General features: G+C 46.6%; 1 protein-coding gene across 2 annotated transcripts in view; it reads right to left on the minus strand.

Moving 5' to 3' along the window:
- Nucleotides 1-26,499, minus strand: part of LRP10 (LDL receptor related protein 10) — a 568,013-nt gene that overhangs the window by 291,959 nt on the left and 249,555 nt on the right. The window lies entirely within an intron of this gene.

The following is a 26,499-nucleotide window of genomic DNA, read 5'->3' on the forward strand; positions in this document are numbered from 1 at the left end:
AGAGTTGGTGCCAGAGGAACAGAGAGGTCTAGAGTGAGAATATTTAGTAAGAGAAAGTTGCAGATAGCGTGGTCGTCCGCCCCAGACAGCCTTGTGTATTAGCCAATTACTCTAGAGAGACCACTAATCCATTCTCAACCCAATAACTGAGACAGAAGCAGCAGTCTAGATTCATTATACTTAGAAATAAGAAGTTTGCAAGTGTGCAATCACAAGCACTGAAAGGCTGCTTTGGGCTGATCTTGCCATTCATCCCCCAAAACAGGAAATCTAAAAATATACCAATAGTACATTGTTTTGTTAAAAAGCTTCAAGTTACCAATTTAAAAGTAAAGCAAAAAAGGAAAAGCTAAAAGTTACCCGACATGATAACAGTACCCATAGTCCAAAGCCCCCTTTTCTGAGATACATATGGGATATCCCTGCATAGTCAGCAACTGTTTAATTGACATAAAACCACCCAACATTTTAAGTGGAGCCAGAGCAGATGTTTAGAGTCTGGCTTCGCCCACCAGCTATGCCTGCCCATCCGTTGGAACCATCTAGGCTGGAACAAGATCGAGACCAGCGGGCATGGTGGGAGGGTGTATTGAGGAGACTGGACTATAGACTAGGATTACTGTAGTCAATCTGGCGAGCACCTTTTACATACTCCTACCCCTTGTCCCTTTTCCTCCATACTTAAAGGGAGATTTTGAGATTTTCAAACCATTTATTTTCATGAGTGGGGCAACGAATCCAGGGAATGTGTCCCTTCTTCCCAAGGGGGAGCCACCCCCTTTGGGACTTGGGAGGTGAGCCTGCTAGGCAAAACCGTCCCTAGGGGTCAGGGCAAGCAGGATCCCACTTGTGGTGACCTCACACCTCTGGAGACAAGAAACACCAAAGTCAGGGTTCCACCCCACCAGCCTCTTTCTACCAGACTCAAGTGTTTGTTGGGGGATATGTGCAGTGATCCGGTCCTTAATAGACAGGGGCCTCTTTAAGGTGGATGGCTTGGTTACTGACCTCTGTTCGCTCCCAGCTCCTGAATATGCTGATGACCAATGGAAATTTCTTCTCGCTTCCCTGGTGGAACTTAAACCCAGCAGAAGAGCAAATCATAGAGAACGTCTGGAAGTAGGCAGCCCAGGAGGTAAGCTTGCACGAGAAGTGGAAGACAGAGACAGACCCTTCAACAAAGGAGGAGAACCATGCTGCACTCGTGGGGGCGGAAAGAAAAAGAGCTATGCAAGCACAGCAGCTGCTTCGACGAAGGCAGGGATCTCGAGGATAACAGGCCCGCTGAACCACAAAGCATTTTGCAACTTTACCTGAGGTACTGGTGTCCCCACACTCAAACACCACCATACTGAAAGGTTAACCAAGTAACCAGTGAAGCACTCGCGCAAACCGAAGAGGAAACTAGGCTGGGGAACTGTCAGAGACGGAGATACCAATGCCAACCACAATTTGCACCACAGGAGAAAAGGTACGCAGCTGAGAGGGGGGAATTGAAGAGGGCAGTACGGCCAACAAGGCTGAACATGTCGAGGGCCCACTGTGGCCTGAGAAAAGCAAAACTCAGCGAAGGAGTAACAAACCCGCTGAACAGGGCAGAATCAGCCAAGAGCCCACCCAAGCCTGTGAGGGGACAGAATAAACTAGCTGAACAAGCCAAGATCCCACTGGGGGCTAAGAAAAGCAAGAGCCTGCCAGGGGGGCGAACTGTGGGCTGAGAGAAGAGAAGAGAAATCCTAGGAAAGGATAACCAAGGGAAGGTATACTGTAAGGCTAAACTAGCCCAAAACCTATCTGGGGCTACAGACTGGAACAATAATCGAGCCATATAAAGTGAACTTTGCTAAAGTTGTCCTTCAACATTTCAACCTATCCAGGTATCGAAACTGCATCGAAACTGTATCGAAACTGCATGTCACGACTTTGTGGTATACCAATACCAGGAACTATTTGTTGCTTTGTTTTGTTTTCTGAACTTTCATTTGGCAAGTCTACACAGCAGGGAGTTGTAAGACACCAAGAACATTGTGCAGTGGGGAATCAGAAAACCAGCCATCACCCAAGTTAAGAGGGGGACTTAGCCTTAGACTAAGCTAGGTATTAGATGCCCTGACAAGCCACAAAGTCTTCGGGACGTTTCAAGGGTTTCATTAACAGAATCACAGAATATGGATTGTTCTCGGAGTAGAACAATAAAAACAGTGGCACCGGCTGGAAAAAGGGTTTAGCAAAGTGACGCTCGGGCTGTCCCTCTATTTCTCAGCTACCCTGGGATTCCTGTCCTCGCCCAGATGTCCTTCGCTCCGGTTACTTCCTATAGCAAGGTAACCCCTATTGTCTCTTTGCTACCTTTCTCCAGACCAGCGTCCCAAGATGCTGGCTATCTCCCTCAGGGACTTCCTACTTAACATTTAAAACTACCAATATGTTAGTTCTAGAGTGTGGGGTATGTGAGCATTATGATCTAATAACCCCCATCTCTCTTCACGATTATTCCTTTACCCATCCCTCCTACCAACTACACCCACTTCTCTCCTCCCCACCTCCCTCTTCAATATTACTACCTTTCTCGCTACCACGTTCTACTCTCATCTACCCTTCTCCACACTACTGCAGAACTCTCTGCTTTACCACCACAACTACTCACTGCACCACTCCTACTACCACTCAATGCCTCTCTCTAATCATACTGGCTTTACTACAGTTTTTTTGCATTTATTTTGTTATGTGATTTAAAATAAACCTTAAAAATAATTTTACGGAATTGAAATCTATCATTATAAATAATTCACAGAAATAACAAAATACAAAGTAAATAAATGATTGAATCAATCCTCAAATAAACACAGGAAACATTTCAATTCAAATTATTACTTCACCTCTCAAAAAAGCGGACATAAATGTTCACAGCAGACTTTTCCCATAGATTAAACATTTAATTTCAAGTAATTACCTCATATCTGGTGAGATTAAAGGGGAAGTTCACTCAAAAATGTTATTGTCCCAAAAGATGGGCAATAATCAAAAATATATATAAAACATATTTTTAAAGAAAGTTCCAATTAAAATTTTGAGCAAATGAGGCTCAAGGTTTTACATGGGGGGGCATCCATTTTGTGATATGAAGCAGCCTCCTCTGTTCATGTTAAGCTCTGCTCTGGCGGCAATAATCAAGCAGCAAAAGCCCCCTACTGGGAGCTTTTGCTTACTGCAGCCAGAAAGCAGAGCTTAACATGGAGAGGAGGCTGCCTGTGTACAATTGCCTTCACTTTCATTTTACGATTTCTGTGCTCCCCAATTACAGGGAAGCACAGAAAACATAAAATGAAAAGGCAAAGCAACTATAAATACTTCGCCGGCTGCCAGCAGAATTTTCATAATTGCTGCAACTTTCTTTTCTAGTTTCCCTCAAAACAGGAAACTGAAAAATAAAGTTGCAGCTATTATGAATACGCTGCCGGATACCGGCGAAGTATTCATAATTGCCTGGACTTGCCTAAAACAAAAAGGTGCTGCATTTATGCCCCGTTTTTTTTTTTAATAATATTTCCGGGCTCCCCTGGCTTGGGGGAGCTTAGGAAACTTAAAAAGAAAACCACAGCAATCATAAATACAACAATGTTGTATTTATAATTGCTGATACTTTCGCTTTGAGTCTCCTCGGTTCCCCCGACTCGGGGGGAGCCCGGGAGACTTAAAACAAAAGCCACTGCAATCATAAATACAACACGGTTGTATTTATGATTACCGTGGTTTTCTTTTTAAGTTTCCTGAGCTCCCACGAGCCAGGGGAGTCAAGTGTTTTGGTCACTGTATAATGGCAAGACAGTATTCACAATCATTTTACGATTCGGTGTACCCGATAGATCGGTTTCCAACATATCACTTACAGGGACAGTCTTAGTATTTCTAGTGGCAGCCACTTCCCTTTGGGGCTCCAAGCACATGTCTAGTAAGGAATTATTGTCGATTGGAGTAGCTCCCTTGTGTTGCATTACATCCTTACATCCTCACTTTCACCACATCCATATGCATATTTGTGATATGCATATTTGTTTTGTTGAAAACCCTTTTTTTCATTTTGTGGTAGCATAGCTTCTTTCTCTGAGCGAAGGGAAAAGAAAACTGTTATAGTGATAGAATATTTACGCTATTTACAGCCATAACCAGGTTTAAAGTTTCAATTAGGGCAGTTGGACGATTATTAATGGTCTCACGCGCCTCATCTTTGCTACAAAGACTATCTCACATATTTAAACAGACACATATGCAGCAGTTTAAAAGGTAACTGAAGCAGCGGACCAATCAATAAAAAGGGGGCACAAGCCTTCATTATTTTTGCTTCACCGCACAAGACTTCTTTCGGGGGACACTCACCGCGCTGATTAGCAAGTGCTGACTGGCAGGTCAGGCAGTCGGAAGGTGACTGCCGACAGCACTTTACTCACACTTTGCTCATGCATGCGCTCTGCGTAGCGTGCAGTCTCTAGCTCCAAGTGGGCGAGGCAATCACCAGAACGGTAAACAAGGAAAGATAGGTACCAGAAAAAACGTAAGGCACCAAATGGCAGAGCAGTCTTTACTACTGTTTTACGACTACTGCCTCCAACCTCCCCTCTCTCCCGCCCTCTCTTTCTGCTACTATGCTCTCTGTGCTACTATGCTCTCACTGCTACTGACCTCACAAGTCCACGCCTTCAAGCTTTGATATCAATACCTTGCCATTCTACTACTACCACTTCCTCACCAATATTACTGCTCTTCTTTCTACTAATACTACTACCACCACCACCACTCTTCTCAAGTCCACGAAACTCAGTGGTACGGTGCCCTGCTCACCCCTTCACTACACCTACTCGCACTATTCTCACCCCTCCCCTCTTTTCTACTAGACCCCTTCCCACACCCCACGTCTACACCGCTCTCCACTCTCTAACACCCCCTCCCCCCTGACACCAACTACTACAGTCACTACTCAACTTCTATCTCTCACACCATCTTCAATCTTTCACCTCCTGAAGACCCCCCGAATTACTACGCTACACTACCCACCTCTGATACCACTCTCACGCAAGTACCTCACCTTGTCTAAGCTCTGTCGCACCGCACCACACCAATACTTTGCTCTGCCATCCATCCTTCTTCCGCTTGGTCTCTTGGCCCCCTCTAGCTCCACCTGCGACTCACCCAAACAACCTACACTCTGCTGCTTGTGCTGCCATCCTCTTTTATAGTGCAAGGCTGTGTATGCAGTGACTGTCTCACCTTGCCATTGGTTGCAGAACTCAGCTGAACTCCCGCACCAATCAGCGCCTGCCTTTTCCCCAGAAGGAGATCCACCCAACAGAAACAACTCCTTTAAGACAATTCCTGCATGGTTTTACAAGCAGTCTTGTGTTTCTTGTCGTGATACGGGGTGAACGTTTGTTTTCCTGCTTGGAGGGCGAGTACTGTGCTTCTTTGATGTGTTGGGCTGCTGTTGAATGGTGTCACCCATTCACAGTCTGCTGCAAATGCTGTATTTCTTGGATTCCCGTTAGAATCCGGTCTGTTTTATTGGCTGTCTGCAAGGGGATGCTGGGAGTTGCGGTTCTGAAAGCACAAAGAGAACTGTGGCAAGTGACTGTATTCGGAGGCAATGAGATTTTAAAAGTGGCATCAGTGTGGTTATAATTGGCACCAGGGGAGAGTTTTCGGGGACCAGAGTGACCCTGACCCCCACCCCCACTCCTCCAACTTCACATACCTGGGACAGGGCTGGTTTGAGTTTTGTTTTGGAAAGTTCCCTTCTCCAGGCTGAGATGGAAGACCCCCCCTCCTCCATATCCCCATATTTAGAGCAACTAATACCCCATATACCTCTCCTCCCTCATCTCTTGCCCCACCCTGGGCTCCTTTCTCCTCTCTGCAGGGCGTACTTCTGATCTGTACCCCCTCCACACTCCCAGAAGGCCTTTAAGGCTGGCAACTTTCTTCATCTTGCCACTCTCAACTCTCACTCTGCTGTCAAACACTCCTCTGACATCTGCCACCTCCTGGAAGAACTTGACCTTTATGCCCTTGGCCTTACCAAGACATGGTTCACGGCCAGTTCTGTCACAAGCTTTGACACTTTAGTCCCTGATGGTTACAAGATCCTCCCCGCACCCACATCCACTTCCTACTGCGCCTCCGAAGAGGTATTCTACCCTTCCTCTCCTTCCCCCGGAAGCTCATAGTCTCTCGAGCCCTGGTTCTCTCTAGGTTGGACTATTGCAACAGCCTCTTTCTAAATCTACCTGCTTCTACTCTCCGCCCTTTGCAACTTATCCAAAACAGGACTGCAAGACTTGTCCTGGGCCTCAAGCCCCTGGGATTGTATCTCTCCAGCCCTGAAATCTCTCCATTGGCTCCCAGTGGCTGCAAGGATTAACTTCAAGACCCTTTGCATTGTCCACAAGGCTTTCTGGCTCCTAGGCCCAAAATACCTTCAGAGCTCCCTCCGTAAATACCTTCCCTCCCAAGCTCTTCGCTCCTCCATCTCCAACTCCTTCAGGGTCAGTCGTTTTTCTAAGAAACGAGCTGGGGTAGATCTCCGTCTTCGGCTGGGGCTTCCCTTTGGAACAGCCTCCATGCCACTCTTAAACTTGAGGAGAACCATCTCCAGTTCCGTAAGCACCTCAAGACTTTCCTCTTTGCTTCTGCTTCTCTTTCTCCTCTCCTCTCCTCTCCCTTGCTGATCTTTTCTATCTCGGCTTGTGCACCTGTTCAGCCCCTGACTTTCGTGCCCAGTTACCTGCTCACCCTGCCACCCTCCCGCACTGCCTCCTGGCAATCCCTTGTACTGGGATCTGTAACCCTACAGCCCCCCCGCCACCTGTTTTTCTGCACTTATCTGGCACACCCGGTCTGCCGCCTTATACCTTGGCACAGCTTGTTGCTGTTATTTAGGTTTTATTTATTTTTTTTAAAATTTGGGATGTTTTAGTTTGGTTTCAAACTTTTTCATCTCTGTGTTTAAGATACGATGTGAGAAAAATTTGGAAAAAAAGGAAAGAGGAAAAAAAAAATTCTCCTTGCTCCGCACTTTTCCTCCTCCCCCCTCCCATGCACTTTCTCCTTCTTCCTCTCCCATGCACTTGCACATTCTCAATATCACTGGGCCTAGTAAGATAGTTGTTTTTATTCTCCCTTGTTCCCCTCCCTTGCAGTGCTCTGAAACAAATCATTATCAATAACATAGGTCTTAGTGTCCCTTTTCTTTCTTTCATAAGTAGTGGATGGAAATAGGCTAGACTAGCGTTTGGACAGAGGATAGATCTTTTTGTAAGACATCCTGATGAGCACTTTTTTTTGTAGCTTAGTGCTTTCACCGTAGTAATTAGGAATTAGAAAGAGTCTATGAGTTCATCAATAAAGAACTATCTAGAAACATATCCTCTTTTCCGTCTCCTGTCTCTCGCCTACGACAGTGGTTTGCAACTAATTACCCAAACAGATTGCACCAAAGTGCCTGCTAAAGCTGGCATCAGGCGTGGAATGGATAGCAAGAGACTATTGTCTGCAAATGCTGAGGAAATAGCCCATGTGGTCATTTTGAAAAGGCCATTTATAGGGACGTGTCGCTAGAAAGCTACAAAGACAGCCTTGGCCCGACCATGCCAGGACGAAAACCTCAAGGCAGCGCTTCTTTCAGACATTTGTAGGCTTCTAGGATTCAGGAAACTAAACACCTAGCAATGGTAACTTTCAAAGCCTGCTTGTTAGCCCGACGGATGCGTAGGTCACATGTTTGCCAGATGAACGTATTTCCATGGTTCTCCTCCCAGCCCGCCCACCATCCCCGATTGCCCATCCAATTGCAGTAAGCTGGGTCTAGTGACCCGCTAAACTCCAGGTTCGCTTCTTTCCATTGGGAATTTTGGTGAGTGACTATCTTACTGCAACCCTTCTGTGCCACCTCTAATTTTAAATGTGTGGGTCCTGCTTAAACCCCCAGACCCTTTGTGCAGTGCATACCTTGAACCCCTCCCCGGCATTCATTTCCCAGTCGCAGTCCCCCTCCCCCAACCCCCTGGCTCCCAGCCCACCCACCATCCCCGATTGGAGTGTTTGACGGTCATAAGTGACCCTCCCAGACAGCCCCCTGCCCAGCAGCCCCTGTGGCTAAGGGCTCCAAGGCAAAGGGCGGCTCCTACAGAGGCTGCTCAATATCGTGTCTGCATGTGTCAGCAGAGGAAGCCAGTGGCCAGCTGTCAACCAGCAGCTAACATAAGGGTAGGAGTGATCGGGTGTGAGTAGAGCAATCACTCTACCCAGGAAGCCCTATCACTTTACAATCTATCCTAGCACTGTAAATGTTAGCCTACGTCACACCTCACTAGACATTTTCAGTCTGACCTGATTCACATCTGCTCTTGCTGCACTGTCTCACCTGTAGAGAATACACACTATGATATTACTAGTGATTTACCTGCCCAGGCTACTCGCCTAGAAATTCTGCACCCTACTCTGATTCACATCTAGAAAGTGCCCAGCGAGATAGTACTATAATTGTAATCCGCCAGAGTTATTACTGTGTTTTACTCCAATTGCCCCACTCACTTAAAAATTGTTATACAGGGGTGAAATTACTGTGATTTATTTATTCCACACAAATAGAAATTTGCTTCTTGCTGCATTGATTCTCATCTAGAAAGTGCCCTCTGTGACTTGAATTGTTCCTGTTAGCCTCAGCCCCATCTCGAAAGTGCCACCTGAGAATGTACTGTGTTTTATTCTGCCTATCCCACCTACTTAGAAACGTCCCGTTACCTTGATCCGCATCTAGAAAGTGCCCCATGACCTATTACTAGGTCTCATTCCGCCTTTCCCACACACTAAAATGTGTTCCCGTTAGCCTGATCCGCTTCTACAAGGTGCCCACGAGATATTACTGTGTTTTAAGTGTGATATTAGTGTGATTTATTTTGTCCAAACACACATAGAATATTGCTCTTACTACATTGTTTCTCATCTAGAAAATGCCCTCTACAACTTAGAATTGTTCCCGTTAGCCTAATTTGCATCTAGAACATACCCCCTGAGATATTACTGTATTTTATAATGCCTGTCCCAGACACTTAGAATCTTGCTCTTGTTGCATTCATTCTCACCTAGAACTCTGTGAGTTAGAGATATAGTTACTTGTAGCTTGACTCGCATCTGGAGGGTGCCCCTGTAGATATTACTTTAATCCTTTTGCCTGCGCAGCTCAATTGGAATTGCTCTGGTTAGCTTGAACCACGCCTAGAAAGTGCCCAACGTGATTGATGCAATTCTAGAAAGTATACACTATATTTGTGATTTGTTGCCTCTGCTGCTCACTTAGAACTCCCGATTTATTTGTACCACACACTTAGATATTGTTCTAAATGTGGTGATATCACTGATTTATTTGTTACACACACTTAGAAATTTGCCCTTGCTGCATTGATTCATCTAGAAAGTGCCCGCTGAGATATTAATGCGTTTTATTCTGCCAGTTCCATAAACTTAGACATTGTTGAAGCTAGGTTGAGAGTAGAGCAACCAGTCTACCCCGGAAGCCCTACCAATATTCATACTATGCTAGCACTGTGAATGTTAGCCTGCGCCACACCTTAGTGAACTGTTCAGTTTGACTTGATTCACTTCAACAAGGTGCCAACTAAGGTAGTACTGTGACTAACTTGTCTGTGCCACTCCCTTAGAATTTATCTCTGTTTCATTGACTATCATCTAGAGGTGCCCCTCCGAGATATTGTAATTTAATCTGCTTGTTACAAACACCTAGAAATTGCACACTGCGATAACGCTGATTTATTGCTACCACACACACAGAATTCCTCTTGTTGCACTGTATTGCATCTAGAGGGTGCCTCCGAGACAGTACTGTGAATTCCATTTGCCTGTCCCACACTCCTAGATATTGCACGCTGATATAAAACTGATTTATTGGTACCTCACACTTAGAAACTTGTCTCGTTGCACTGTTTCACAACGAGAGGGTGCCCACTGCGATTGTACTGTGAATTTTATTCTGCCTGTCTCACACACCTATAAATTGTTCCTATACGCCCGATTCGCTCCTAGAAAGTTCACGCTGAGATAAAACTGATTTATTGGTACCACAATCCTAGAAAATTGTTCTCGTTGCTTTGACTCACATCCAGAAATATTTCTCGCTGCTCCGATTCACATCCTAAAATTCTCTCTACAACAGTACTGTAATTGTAATTGCTTGTCCCTCACACTTACAATTATTCCTGTTAGGTTGACCAGCATCCAAAGTCCCCACTGAGATAGTTCTGTAATTTATTTGCCCGTCCCGCTCTCTTAGAGCGTGTTCTCGCTAACCTGATTCACATCCCGAAGATACCCACTGAGTTATATCTAATTTATCAACGTTCCTCCACCAACGCAAAAACCTGCCCAGCTGCACTGATGCACACCTACAAAGTGCATACTGTGATATTCTGGATCTGTTGCTTCTGCCACTGACTTAGAATTCGTTCCTATTACATCGATTCTGCTAGAATCACCCTGTTACATCCACTGTGACCTCACATTCGCTCCTGCTAGACTAACTCGCACCTAGAAAGTTACATTGACTCACCTAGAAAGTCCCCACTGAGCTAATATTTGACCTACCTGCCTGCACCGCATACCAAGAACTGCTGTTGCTCATCCAATTCACTTCTCGAAGGTGCCCACCGTGACAGCACTGTGATCTGTCACCTGTGCCGCTCTCCTAGAATTGTTCTTGCTACATCAAATCATATATAGAAAACTAGTAGAAAGCTTCTTTGTTTCTCTTCTCGAAAGCGCCCCATGAGATAGCACTGTGATTTGCTTGCTCCCTCACTCTGATGATATTGTGATTTATTTGCCTGTCCCACACTCTTAGGATTTGTTCTTGTTATATCGAATCCCACATACATAGCTAATAGAAAACTACTTTGATTCGCATCATAAAAGTACCCCCTGAGATGGCACCATGATTTATTTGCCTGCGCTACAGAATTAAATTGCTCTCACTCGCTCGCCTTACAACCAGAAAGTGCCGCCTGAGATAGTACCGTAATTTACTTGCCTTTTTTTGTCCCCACTACCTCATATAGACATCCACCCTACCGCTACCCTCTTTGGTCCTCTGTCCCTGCCCTGGTGCCCAGAACCTAGACACAAGTTGTACAAGTAGGGCCTCCGCATCTACTAATACTAGCTCATCAATCTCTTGGTACCACCCTGACCCCCAGGATGGAGACCCCAGCTCATCAGAATCCCCCTCTACGACCCGTCCTGATTCCCAGCCTCCCCTCACAACTGTAAGGGTTACTATATCGTCAAATTCGCCTGGACTGATAGTTCCTAGGTATAAACTAAATCAAGTTGGAGGGAACAGTTTCCCTGTCATGGCAGCCCAATTATGGAACTCTCTTCCTCACTCCCTGAAGACGACCCAGTCATTCTCGAACTTCAGAAGTAAAGCGATCACTTGGCTAACAGAGAAATACTAATGAAGTAAATTATGACTAGGTGACCGGCCAGGACTTATGATGACAATAAGTCCATTTTAACACACAGAACTTTCAAACGTATATCCATCTGCACGGCCATTATGCACCACAGAACCATAGCATGTTGCTGGTAACCAATTGTCTGATTCCTATGTCTGGTAGTACTCATTTGTTATTTTTGTATCCCATTATCTTGTAATTACCTGTTCTTGTATTCCTTGACCTGTAACACATGTAAATTTCTAATGTGCCCAGATACCGCAGGGTTAGGTGCGCTATAGAAATAAAATAAACAAACCTTCACCCTTTGTGGCACAAGTCACACGCTCTAGCACCCTCCTTCACGACCCCCTCCCTTTGTTCCCCCGGATCACAACCCCTCCCCTCATACATCATTACACTCTGATGCCGCCCGCCCACTCTCCTACCATCACCACGCATCCAACTCTTAAATCAGAGGAGCACTCTGGCACACCAAACACCTGCCCCCTCAAGTGCTTACTCACCTTCCCACATCCAACCCTAACACATCAACCTCCACCCTCCCTCTGACATCGATTGATAACACCCTGGTGGCACCCGCCCATACACCACAACCCTTATCGAACTCCTAAACCAGGGGAGTCCTCTGGCGCTCCAAACAGCACAATCTCCACTCCATCCTTGGGCGCTCCTCCACTCCATCCTTGCGCCCTCCAAGGAACTCACCTCCCTCCCTTCCGACTTCCCCTTATGCCCAGTCCCTCCCCCTTAGCCCACCAGGGAATTTACCACCCTCTCGCCCAACCTCCCTTGCCACCCTTTCCCTCCCCCTTAACCTCTTTCTGACCCCTGCCAACAAACCACCCCCTTCATATCCCTTCCCCTCTCTGAAAGCAGCTCGTCTCGCCCTTGCTAGAACGGTAACTTCATCTCCCTCCCTCTCTGACCCTCTCTCACATCCCTCTAGCACCAAAACCCACGAGATGCAGAAAAGGTGACTGATCCTCTCTACTCGACCCTCTACTCCTCACCACCTCTGCTTCAACCCAACCTCCCAGTCTCTCCCTACCCTACCCCCCACATACTCCACTCTCGCCTCACCCAGTTTCCACCCCCTCTCTCTCCTCTCTTGACTTCTTCCACTATACACCAGAACCCCCAGCGCCCTCCAGACCCACTCTCAATTCTACCCGCCTAAACCACCACACACCAACTGATCCACTCACCATCCTCTCATCTCCCCCTTAAACCCTGCCCCCTCTCACATATCCACCTCGGCCCGCCTACTTTTTCCAGCCCCCATCGACGCAACCCTCTCACCGGTCACTCAAAATCCACAGGTACCCTGCCCCTCCCGTACCCCACCTCAACCGGTCTCAACCACCCTGAATGCTCCACCTGATGACCTCCACAAAGACCACAGTCACCTGTATCCTTTTTAACGCCCACTCCGTAGCAAGAAACAGACACAGCATATTTGACCTCCTATCCTCCGACAAGCCCGATCTCGTCTTTATCACGAAACCTGGTTCTCCAACGACTCTGCCCCGGTTGCACATGAAGCCTCCCCCCCACCAGGCTACTCGATCATCGCCCACAAAAGACCCTCCAGAGGAGGCGTAGTGGCAGTTCTCTTCAATTCTCATTTCTCCGTCTCACTCATCGAACCCCAGACATGCACGCCATCCTGTGAATCCCTTTCACGCTACCACTGACTTTCTCCCACAGCTTCCAACTCATCTACAGTACCCCTGGTTATGACAGACATTTCGCCAACAACCTCTGTGATTCAATAGCTTCCATTCTAGTAAATCACCCATCTCTTACACTCCTAGAAGACTTCAATATGGCCCTGTAAAAGAGACTCCACCTGCGCCATCAACCCGCACTTATGACTACTCATGCCGACAACCACTCTTATGCATCTCGCATTGACAAATGTATCCTGCATGCCTAGTTGTGTTTAGTCAGTATTGTACCTAACTGTTATGCCTCCATCCACCTACTACCTCTCTCTCATGACGTTCTATTATTTATCAATTTCTACTTCTACATACGTATGCATCCTAAAATGTCTTGTTAAAGTGCCCAGATACCAGAGGGTGTGGCACGCTGTATAAATAATGTATAAATAATAAACAAAAACAATATATGGTTCGATATTCCCCACAACTACATGACTCATCCGCTGGTTGACAGTCTTGATGCGCGCAACCTCTCCCATCATACGACTGGTCCAACCCACTCAGTGGGGGGGGGCACACCCTTGATGCAATTTTCAGCTCCCATGACCTGGTTTATATATCCTGTCCCAAATCACTCATCTGGACCGCCCACTCTGTCATCCCCTTCTCTATACACACCCCTGGCCCTCCTCCTACAGCTCCCCCAGACCACCCCCCAGGATCTCAAATGCTGGAACAAAGTCAAAATCCTTCCCGACCTAGACTAAGCCCTACTTCTTCGACCCCCTGCAACGCCCCTCACTCCCCAGATAGAGCCTTCACCATTGACTCTTGACTTAACGACTCACTAATTCCTCCCATCCCCCTCGCGCCCCGCGTCCTCACGCAATGACCCTTACCCCAAATGGCCACGCCCCACCCAAGGAACGCCAAAAAAAAAAAAAAAATCTTGTGAACGCAAATGGTGAGCATCTAAAACCGATCTCAGCAGATCTATGTACGCCCTCCACCACCGTAACTACAAAGCTGAAATCCGAAAGGCCAAAAAAGCCTATTGCAATAAACAAATTCTCACCTGTGGCAACAGCAGCAAAGTACACAACATGATCATATCAGAATTTGTCAAACCCATTTGTACCTCTACCCAATAAACCCCATCTCAATCACTCCAACTCCCTCTCCCTACACTTCTACACCACCGCTCTGGACAGGACGTCTTCCCTCAATACCAAACTGTCCTTCCTCTCCCCCCTCCCACCACCGACGCCCTTGTCTCTATTGCCCCGATGCCCAATTCCCCTACCTTTGACTCCTCAAACCCATCTCGAGAGACGAGTTCCTTGACCTATTATCTGCCATAAAACCGTCCGGGTCGCCCCTAGACTCCTGCCCTGCTTCTGTCATGAAAGAAATATTCTCATCTACCTGCGCATGAGAACATGCAAGAGCCACACTAAATGACTCCCTCACCTCTGGCATCTTCCCTGATGCCTTCAAAATAGCACATGTCAAGCCTCTTCTTAAAAAAAAGGCATCCCTCGACCCGCTTAACCCCAAAAACTACAGACCAATTTCCAACACCAGATTTCTTGCAAAACTCAAACTGAACAGCATACTCCAAGCTTAACGTCTTTGAAGAATCCAACAGTCTCCTCGATGCCGCACAATCAGGCTTCAGACCGCGACATGGAACTGAAACCACTCTGACCTCGATCTGGGATATCTCAAGGTCACTGCAGACTCTGAAGGATGCGCTGCACTAATTCTCCTTGATCCCTCTGCAGCCTTTGACACGGTTAACCACTCAATCCTCCTTGACCGCTTCCACTCCCTTGTTATCCATGACACTGCTCTGAAGTGAACCACCTCCTTCCGCAGAAACAGAAAACAAATAACCCTCCTCTCCCCTTTTGACTCAGCTGCTCGCTCGGTGAAGACTGGAGTACCGCAAGGTGCATGCCTATCTGCTCTCCTGTTCAACCTCTATATGACCAACCTTCCTGGAATCATCCACATGCTCAACATCTCGTGTTACAACTACGCTGACGATACCCAAATCATCCCAAGAATTCCCAAATCAGGCACCTACCCCCACCCAGACCTTGTAGCCTGTCTTGGCGATATTGATTGATGGATGGCAATAAACCTCCTCCTCTTGAACCTTGCTAAAACTGAAATCATGGTGTGCAGCAATGCTACCATTCTACCTCATCCACTTCCATGCCCCCCCCCGGTCTCCCTCTCCCTCCGGCACAGTAAAAAAAACCTAGGCTGCACTCTGGACGCAGGCCTAACCCTCTCCCGTCAGATCAACATCATGTCAAAATGCTGTCACTAACACCTCAAACTTCTCAGACGCATCTTTCCCTAGACTTGCCACAGTTATGTCTATTGTGAGGTCGAGACTTCACTATGCCAACTCCCTTGCTGCACTGCCCCAGGAGGAGCTGGAGCTCCCTCACCACTGCAGGAGCAGTGGCTTGCCTGGAGGCACACCCTGATCCTCCCCGGACCACAAGGTAGGCCCCTGCCCTACAACACTGCATTTACAAACGAGCAGCCCAACATCGCGCATTCTGCATCTTTATCGCCGGATCCTTGCCATAAAGTGTTCATAACACGTGGCATCTAATTTAGATTTCTATTTCGTGCCTGATGCTTCCTATACTACACAGGAGTGTAGCTCTCTACCATTAGGGACCAAGGGGCTTTTAGCCATTCCAAAATGGCCACCTGCGGTGTGCAGTGAAAAAGTTGAAATCATTATGTCGAAAGTCAATGTGGAAAAATGTTTTATTTTTTTATTTACATTTTTTTTGGGTTCCGCAAGTAAAAAAAAGGGCTAAAACAAAAATAATTACAAAAAGGGGGTTGAGGGGGGAACCCTCCCCATTTCGAACAAAAAACAAACAAAAATAGACATTCGACATAATGTAATTCGAAATTATCCCTATAAACCGCTGCCTGCCATGCCCTCGCCAAGTCCTTTGTGTAAAAATACATCAGGACCACCATCCCTTGCTGATTGGCCCGCTGCACCTATTTTTGAACCAATGAAGAGCCGGCAGGCTCAAGCTGGCCCACATTCAACTGTCACGACCCCTACAGCTCTCCCATACCGTTCCTCGTGCCCCTTTCCCCTCCACTAAGTCCTGCAACCAGCAAGATTCCTCGCTTCTCTCCAAATATCATCCTCTTGCTGCCGCACCTGATGCTACTTCAACTAACACGTTGTTCTGGTAAGCACTACGGCACTCGTACTTTTTGAGACATTGAACTTACCTTTCTTTCCGCCTACCCGGCTATGTCATCAGCGCATGCAGCGCTTCTTAGCCGGTACCCAACGTTTTTCGATTTATACTCCGCTCATTTCTTAATTACAACAACCTGTATGTTACATGTGTCTACTGTGTTTTTAATAATGCCCCAGTTTACTTGCTACAAGCCCTACAGTGGCCTGTCCCCTTAGCAAAATGTTAGCAGGTACAATTTCCATATTGTACTGCTGCGGCTCTGCACCAGCTAGCTTGACCCTATGCTGCACTGCTAGTCTGGCCCCATACTTTTTGGTTGCACCCTAATGTGTTAGCCTGACCCCATGCTGCACTGTACTAGTTTGGCCCTATGCTTTTTGGTTGTTCCATAATGTGCTCTAATGTGTTAGCCTGACCCTATGCTGCACTGTACTAGTTTTGCCCGATGCGTTTTGGTTGCGCCCTAGTGTACCCTAATGGGTTAGTTAGCCTGACCCTATGCTGCACTGTACTAGTTTGGCCCTATGCTTTTTGGTTGCGCCCTAATGTGTCAGCTTGACCCTATGCTGCACTGTACTAGTTTGGCTCCATGCTTTTTGTTGCACCATAATGTGCCCTAATGTGTTTGCCTGACCCTATGCTGCACTGTACTAGTCTGGCCCTATGCTGCCCTAATGTGACCAAATGTGTTAGCCTGACCCTATGCTGCACTGTACTAGTTTGGCCCTATGCTCTCTGGTTACGCCCTATTACACTAGTTTAGCCCTATGCCGCTTGATGTGCTTACTGTACTAGTCTAGTCCACCGCTTCCTCCTGCTACCTGGCAATAGTCGGCTACCTCTTTGTGTGACACTATCTAGTTACTCCTATCCCTTACATCTGGCATCTTCAGGCATCCTCTCATACTAGCCTTGCTATGACATCATCTGTGCTTAATCTGCCCACGTGATCCTTAGTCATCCTTACCACATTTACTGCCCTAACTGCAATGGCAGCCATTTACTATAGACTCCCGACAGCATGGGAACCGTCTAATAAGACGTATACCCAGCCTCCTACCCAAGATATATCAGAGCCTATTTATCAGAGTCAGATCTGCCCTACTACCTTAAGAAACCTTAGACTAGGTTCCAGAACGCCTAATCAACTACGAGCCTACACAACTCTAGGTCATACTAAGAAGGAACCCACACGAGCTCCGCACGACCATCCTAAAAGTAAACCTAACCTGGCTCAGAAACTCTATACCAAATCATCTGAGACCAAGAGTAACACTGACCATACTAGCGCCTCTATGAAAGGAACACAACCTCAAGGGAGGCCTCATCAACGCTAGATCCCTGATAGCTCATGCCTCTGAATTTGAAGACATCATAACATGCAATCAGCTCCACCTCCTAGCAGTGATGGAAACATGGTTGCATAAAGCAACTGGTACAGCCCTAATGCTCGCCATTCCTCCTAACTTCACCATCTTCAGAAAGGACAGAGAAACTTCCAAAGGAGGCGGCATAGCCTTCATTTGCAGAGCCAACCTTACTATCAAAGAAATTGACCATATGTCCATGCCCTCAGCAGAACTACTATCCCTCAAACTAGGTATCTCTGCCTCACGTACTATTACTGTACACCTTATTTATAGACCTCCAGGCCCACTAGGCTCCTTTGAAGAAGACCTACCTACTCTCCTTCACACCAATACTAAACCAGGGACACAAATCATCCTACTGGGTGACTTTAATTTAGGATATAATGACCCCAAAGATTCTAATGCCTCAATCCTAGCTAACACAATACTGGAAGCAGGCCTCACCACATGATATGATATGATATGGCATTTATAACTCGCCTATACACAAGTGTTTCAAGGTGCAAAATATAGGCCCCACACACAAAGGTCGCACTCTGGACTGGGTGACAGATATCAACTGCACCTCCATCATAACAGCTATTGAACCATGCGTATGGACTGACCATCTTATCTTGCTGACCATTTCAGACTTACCTCAACCTAAAACATCTAAACTACCGCCACCACCAGCCCTCACACGCTGTAAAAAAAAAAACATAACAGTCACAAATCTCCTCCCTCTGATTCAGCCCATCACCAACCATGCTAATTTCATCAACAACCCCAATTATTTGGTTGACCTGTACAACAACACCATCAATGCTGCTATAGACACCATTGCCCCACTGAAACTAAGTAAATCTAAACCTCTCGCCCATCTTAACACTTCGTTAAAAAATAAACTCACTTTATAACAAAAACATCCTCACTACCCTCCCTAATAAGTACAAGCTACAAATCATTCAGGTAAAAAAGACCTTTAATGACAGAATTAAAAAAGCCAATTCCAACATTAGGGAAATCTTCACTATCCTCAGAGAATTGGAATCCCCCCATCACACCTATATACTTGTGTACTAAAGATAAAATATGGTGTATTAACATTGAAAATGCCTTATGGAATAAATTCACCATGCTACAAGACAACATTTTGGCTAAACAATCCTCCCTCCATAACAGGAACTTGCTATTAACCAAACTAAACCTCATAATCAATTCAACTTTAGAGCTATCTTCATCGAAGAAGCCAAGAATATCATTACATCTCTTAAACCTTTGAGATGTCTTGGCGACTCTTGTCCAGCCACTATTATCAAGGAAGCTGCTCAGGAACTAGCCTCCTTCGTCACCACCTTTATTAATTCATCATTCAAATCATGTTCGGTGCCCACCAACCTCAAAGATGCATGGATATTACTCCTCCTAAAAAAACCTAACCTAGACCCCAATGTCCCTACAAACTACAGACCCATAACGACAGTTCCATTCCTCCTCAAAATCTTAGATAAAGCTGCCTATCTACAGATTCAATCCTATCTGGAGATCAATAATTTACTGGGCACCAGACAATCCGGTTTTAGACCAAGACATGGTACCAAGACGGTCCTCCTCGATCTCAAAAAACAACTGGATGAGCGCAAAGATAAAGGAAATACATCTATTCTGCTTCTCCTAGATCTATCAGCCGCATTCCACTTGGTGGATCACAAAGTACTTTGCAACCACCTTAAATCAGTTGCCAATTTCTCTACCAAGGCCACGGCATGCATACATTCTTTCCTAAGACATTAGAACCATAAGAGTCTTCTCGCTCATCTCAGCCGCTGACCCAGTCCCTATCAATTGTGGTGTCCCTCAGGGGTCATGTGTCTCCCCTACTTAGTATAATATTTTTTACAAAGCCCCTCTTTGATATCTTAGACAAACTGGGTGTCTCATATACTAACTATGCTGATGACACCCAGATCCTCATCCCAATCCAAGGAGGCTACGACAAAGACACCTCCCATATTAACAAAATGTACCAAATTATTCAAACTTGGATGGCCACTCACGGTTTAGGTCTTAATGACGATAAAACCGAGCTATTCATCATTGGATCCACCAGCAAACTTAAACTTTCCCACTTATACAAAACTATTACTATTGATGGTATCAAAATCAAAGTAGCCAAAACGTTAGGATTTTACCTAGATTCAGCTCTGAACCTTAACAAGCAAGTTAATGCCACGGCCTCAGCTACTAGCTACACCTGCAAGTTAATTCACACTTGCAAACCATTTCTTTCTACAGACAGGTACATCACCATAGCACAAGCTCTTATCCTATCAAAACTAGATTACTGCAACGCACTCTATCTAGGCACTAGCAAACACAACACTCAAACTTCAAACCTTGCAAAATAATGTCCTCAGGACAGCACTAGGCTTCCCCAAAGGTCTCCACATATCTGACCCAAGAAGAAATATTAACTGGCTGTCCATCAATGACCGTATCAAATTTAAAATTCTGAACATCACACACAACTGTCTTAACAACAAAGCACCCGCATACCTCACTGAGAAATTTACCAGGTTTACATCGGACCGCCCTATTAGAAAGGCTCAAACTAATAGTATCAGAATCCAAAATTTCAACCTGAAAAGAACTGAAGGCTCAAGTTTCCCAGTATTGGCTGCTAATCTGGGGCATTCCACCCCGGACCCACTTAGAGCCAGTCCCTCCTTTCACTTGTTTAAAACTAATGTCAAACTCTAGTTACAAACGAACGACTGCTGACAACTCTTCTCCTACGACAAACCAACGACTGCTGACACACTTTCTCATACTACAGATCTACTAGACACCTCCCCCATCTCCCGATGCCATCCCTTTACCCCTTCTACCTCCGTCAACTGTAATATATACTAATATGCTTGCTTGTAATTGTATAGTTAAGCCTGCAATTGTAACATAAGAAATGTAAGATATTTATAACTGTAAGGTATGCCTATAACTCTAACATAAGAAATGTAAGATACCTATGCAATCGTTCTCATTGTAACTAACATAAGAAATGTAAGATATTCATGTAATTTTAACCTAAGAAGTTCTCAAGCGCCCAGTTGCCTAACGGCCCGGTTGCACTCTATAAATAAATAAACAATACAATACAATACCTAGGAGCCCCGGCATACCAACTCAACAAACTCCAAGGAGCGCAAACCGCTGCCGCAAAACTGCTCCTTGTCCTGGGTCTCACTAGCTCTCCGAACCCTCCACTGGCTCCCTGTCGGACAAAGGGCCACCTTCAAGAACCTATGCATCACTCACAAGACTGGCCCATTATTCCTACAAGAAAAGATAAAACCATACCTCCAATCTCGCACCCTAAAATCAAGCACTGCCTCCTTCTAGTAATTCCAACCTCTAACTGTCAGGATCGGAGTGTCCGCCTTCTCAACCTAGGCCCCAACTCTGTGGAACTCGCTTCCCTCACATATTCGACACACCCAAGACTATATGACATTCTGCAAAGCTCTAAAGATGTGGCTCTTTCCGCAATACCAACAACGACCATCTGAAGTGATTGAACCCTAGAAACAGATGACTAATTGCAATGTTGCCACTGAACACGCCTATTGACTCGCTACAAGCGGCCCATGCCTAAAATCCGGAATATCGATCACCTTAGATCATAATGCCACCCAAACACTACACTCCGCATATCACTATGCTTACTCTCTGCTCTACACCATCACACAATTAGAGTGCAGCTACACTCCTCAATCAATTCGCCTAGCTGCTCACATATGAACACTACCCCATGGACACATCATTCTAATAAAACACAAATATACCCCATGACAAACCGGCCTAGCTGCTCACATAAGTGTCCTTCAGGCCTAACGCAGCCAGAACCCAGTCCGGATGTCCACCCGCCTGACTGCACACATTCAACTGATATCAAAACCACCACACCTAATGCTAGGGTGCAGCTACCATCAGGCAATTACATCAGTTGCACACAAAACTGGTGCACCCATGCACCCTACGACACCTTACTCTTTCAACTGACCTGGACTACGGTCCCTGAGGGCGTTCAACCTACCAGCGCTTTGAGGTCATACCAATGATATTTAGAGCACTACATAAATGCCAAATAACATAACATAACTGAAGAAAGAATTCAAGTACCCTCTGCAAATTGAGACAATTATGGGTCTTCTCAAAATCAGACAGTGGGTTTGTGAAAAAGTGGGATGAAAGATCGCACGATTAATGTGGAAATCCAAAATTATGTTGGACAAAAAAGCTGAATGAGTCTCCATCCCAGTCCTCCCTATTGCAGATACCTACACCAGTGCTTCCTCCAGACAGACCCTTACCGACATCCTCTTTGTCGCTCACCCTCCAGGCCTATGGACCCCTCATATGGTCTCTGTTCCCTCTTCTCCCATTAATGGTGGCTCCCAGTGGGAGGCCCTCCTGGCCCCCTGTTCCACTCCTCCAAAACAATCATTAATGTCTACCCTCTGCTGCTTCTCTGGCCAGCCTGTTGTCTCCTTCCTCCGACACCCCTCTGGTGCCCTCTTCCTCTTTCCTGGCTACCTTGCCTTCTTCTCCTTCCTCCTCTGCCCATCCTTTGGCACCTCCACAGGGCATTCCTCTGACCTTCAAATGGGGCAACCTGCTCCGCATTCCTACTCTCAAATCTCCTCTGACGTATGTCGTCTCCTGGCAGAACTTGATTTGGATGTAGTTTCGAAAAACAAACTGTAATACTCCGCAGCTTCCACTAGATGTCGGCCTATGCACAGCATGTGATCTAAGCAGATTCCACAAGCCTCAGAAATATATATATCTTTCTCTCTCTATATCTCTCTATATCTCTCCTCCTCCTCCTCCTCCTCCTCCTCCTCCTCCTCCTCCTCCTCCTCCTCCTCCTCCTCCTCCTCCTCCTCCTCCTCCTCCTCCTCCTCCTCCTCCTCCTCCTCCTCCTCCTCCTCCTCCTCCTCCTCCTCCCCCCCCCCCCAACCCCCCCCACCCCCGCCCCCGCCTCTGAGGGGGCTGACCTCTCCTCTACCTCTCAACTTCTCCTCGTAGACCTGAACATCCACCTGGATGCTACTTGCCCTTCTTCAGGAATCTTTCCGCAACCTCTATGACACCTTCTCTATTCTTCCATCTGGCCCGACTCCCTCTGCAGGGCACAGGGGTGTCCGGTCAAAGGGTTCAATACATTGTTTTGAAATAAAATAGTTTCGAAACAAAATGACCGAAAACAAAAAAAAGTCAAATGCCTTTTTTAAATGCATTTTTTTGTTGCTTTCGTATAGGAAAATAAAAAAACTGTTTTTTACACGACTTTCGCTCCGCCTTCTGCACCTTTAGCTGACTCACACTCTGATACAACCCCATCTAACCTTTATCTCTCTATCCCGAACTCTCTTGATGCCCTTGCCCCTGTAATGAGGATCCGTTTGAAGCCCAAATCGAAGTGCAACTCTTGGTATGATTCTGACCTCGTCACCCTTAAACGCATGTGTAGGGTGGCTAAGGGCATCAGGCGCACCCTCAAACTGGCCTGCCAACTGCTCCAAAGGCAATACAGACTCTGTCCTTGCTAAGTAGAGCCCACATCCAAGCCCGCATCTCTGCGGCATCTAACAACTTGGCCAAGCTTTTCCAAATCTGCAAGGAGCTAGCCAATCCTGCTGCGGTCTCTACCTCTCCTGTTCTCTCCCAGGCCCTCTGCACGGCCTTGGCTTCTCAATTCATCACTAAAACGCAGGACATCCTGTCCACCCTCTCTTCTTTTACCTCCTCCACTCCTGGCCTGCCTTCGGTCATCTCTCCTCCTCCTTTCCCTTGTTCACCACAGATGAGGTTTCTAGACACGTGTGATCTATGAAAGCCTCATCAAAGCAGGTTCTCCCCTGCTCATCCAGAATCATCAAGGACCACATTGACACCGTTGCTCCAGCCTTGGCCTATTTCTGCAATCACTCATTTGCCACTGGAACCTTCCCCTCACCCCTTAAGCATGCCCTTTTGCACCCCCCCATTCTAATGAAGCCTTCTGCCGATCCTTCCTCTGCGGATAACTCTCGCACGATCTCACTCACTCCTTTCCTGGGCAAACTATTGGAAAAGCTGGCCATCTCCCAGCTTAATCTGCACACTGAATCTGTTGGTTGTCTCCACGACCATCCGTCTGGCTTCTGAGCTGCCAGAAGCATGGAACCTGCCCTCCTGAACATCTGTGAAGACTTGCTCTCTAACCTGGACTCCAACCTTCCTTCTGTCCTCATTCTCCTCGATCTTTCTTCTGCTTTGATACGGTCAACCATGCCCATCCTGCTCAATCGCCCCTGTGATAACTTGGGTATTACTGATCAGACCCTGACTTGGCTGACCTCCTTTCTCACTGACCGACCCTCTCAGGTCCAACTGGGTTCTTTCCTCTCTTTTATATCTCTCTCTACTTGTGGTGTTCCCCATGGGTGTAACCTTCCTCCCTGGCTTTTCAACCACTACCTGGCACCTTTTGCCACTGCATTGCTACTTTCTGCTCCAACTTTCAGTGTTATGTGGATGAGACACAGCTCTCTTTCCAGCTCCCCTCAGCCACCTCTTCCCCATCTCTCATACCAGGCTGTCTGGCCGCAATTCAGGAATGGTGTGCCGCAAATGATCTCTGCCTTAATGCCAGTAAGACTAAGATCCTCCTTATCGGAACACCAGCTCCCTCCTTTCCACTCTCCGGCTGCCCACTCTGATCCCTCTGCCTGCTCCTGCCTGTGTGACTACAAATCTTGGTGTAATTTCTGACTTCACCCCCTCTTCTCTCCTCACATCTCTGTTGTATCTAAGAAGTCAAACTATCGGCTGCACATCCTCAGATGTATTCTTCCTTTCCTCACTTTCCCCCAGCAACTCGCTGTCTCCAGAGTTCTGGTCCTCTCTAAGCTGTACTACTGCAACAGCCTCTTTCTAAACCTGCCTAACTCTACTCTCCGACCTCTAACTTTTCCAGAACAGGACTGCAAGACTTGTCCTTGGCCTCGAGCCCAGGGATCGTATCTCTCCAGCTTTGAAATCTCTTCACTGGCGCCCTGTGGCAGCAAGGATGAAGGTCAAGACCCTTTGCATCATCCACAAGGCTTTCTGGGGCCTGGGATTGCACTACCTCAAACTCTCTTCCTAAACATCTCCTTTATCAACCTCTCCGCTCATTCACTTCCAACTCTGAGGGTCAGATGCTTTTCCAAGCAGAGAGTTGGGGGCATATCTCCCTCTTCGGGTGGGGCCTCCCTCTGGAACAGCCTCCCTGCCTCTCTCAAACTTGAGCAGAGCCACCCCCGGTTCCGGAAGCAACTCAAGACCTTCCTTTTCGCTTCCGCTTTCTCTCTTCCTCTCCCCTGCTGATGTCCCGACTGCTCCACACACTGGTCACCTGGCTACCCTCTGAACTCGGGCCCAGGCTCCTGCATGTCCAGTTGCCCTTGCACTGCCTCCGGGCTCCCCCAGCACGTATGTTCTGTATCTGCAACCCTACAGTCACTTCTCTCTGCACTTATGAGTCACTAACTGGCTGCACTTATTGAGTTACCTGCACTTCTCCCCTCCCCACCCCCCTCGGCACTTCTCCCCTTCCACTTCCCTGCATGATCTGAATAACACAAGGCCTAGTAAGATTGTTGTTTTGTCCTCCCTCTGTTTCACCCTCCTTGTCTTGTTGCGCCTAGAAACACTTGTGTACAGGCGTGTTATAAATGCCATATCATAACACCAACTTGTCTCTACGAAAGGTGGTAAAAGGTTCCTTGTTTAGCAGAGCCTGTAGTTAGCCCACTCTCCTGCCTGAGGCAATAGCCAACAGAAAGTCGATCTTTCAGGATACTAATTTCATGTCTATAGTGACCGCTTAAGAAATGGGGCATTAAGAACCACATTCAAATCCCAGGCTCGGCAAGAAGGACTGACTGTAGGGTACAGCTTTGACTAACCTTCAAAGTGGTTTTTAATATAGAATTCGAGAAGTAAAGTTTTAAGTTGTCTGAACTGATATAAACCTCCAGAGTGGCTAAGTAACGGGCTGCTGAAAGAGGATGGCGGAAAAAAACTCCTATAGAAAATACTCTAGCTCTGTATAAAGAAGCAGCTAAACATTATAAAGATGCTATTTTGACAGGAAAAAAAGCTAGGATGGACGAGCGCATCCTTAGAGCAAAATCGAGCACTATAGAGCTGTTCAAATTTTTGAATGAGCTAAAGAGAAAAATACAAGAGCCAGTAAGTTGTGGATGCTACATGGTGCCAAAAGATCCATGAAAGCTTTGTACAAAGGGTTAGACAGCACCAAAGGAGTATACCAACTAATCCTCATATTCCTCATGCAACAGGCATGGACGCCAGGACCCTTAATCTGGAAAAGGATAAAGATGCTGATGCTTTCTCGTTCAAGCAGGTCTCAGTTAATAAGTTATTAGCAACAGTCGCTAACCTGAAACCCACCCAATGTAAAGGGGACCTTCTCTCTGCAACAATGTTTAAATAAAACGTCCCCAGTATTGCCATACCAGTCATGTCCTTTATAAATCGTTCTCTTCAGGAGGGGAAGGTCCCGGATTGTATTAAGGAAGCTTGGATCACCCCTTTACTAAAAAAGGAAGGCGTAGATCCTCAGGAACCCCTGAACTACCGTCCCATAACAAATGTCAAT

This window comes from Ambystoma mexicanum, chromosome 13 (genome assembly GCF_040938575.1).
Source record: "Ambystoma mexicanum isolate Mex_15411 chromosome 13, UKY_AmexF1_1, whole genome shotgun sequence".
NCBI classification, from domain to species: Eukaryota; Metazoa; Chordata; class Amphibia; order Caudata; family Ambystomatidae; genus Ambystoma; species Ambystoma mexicanum.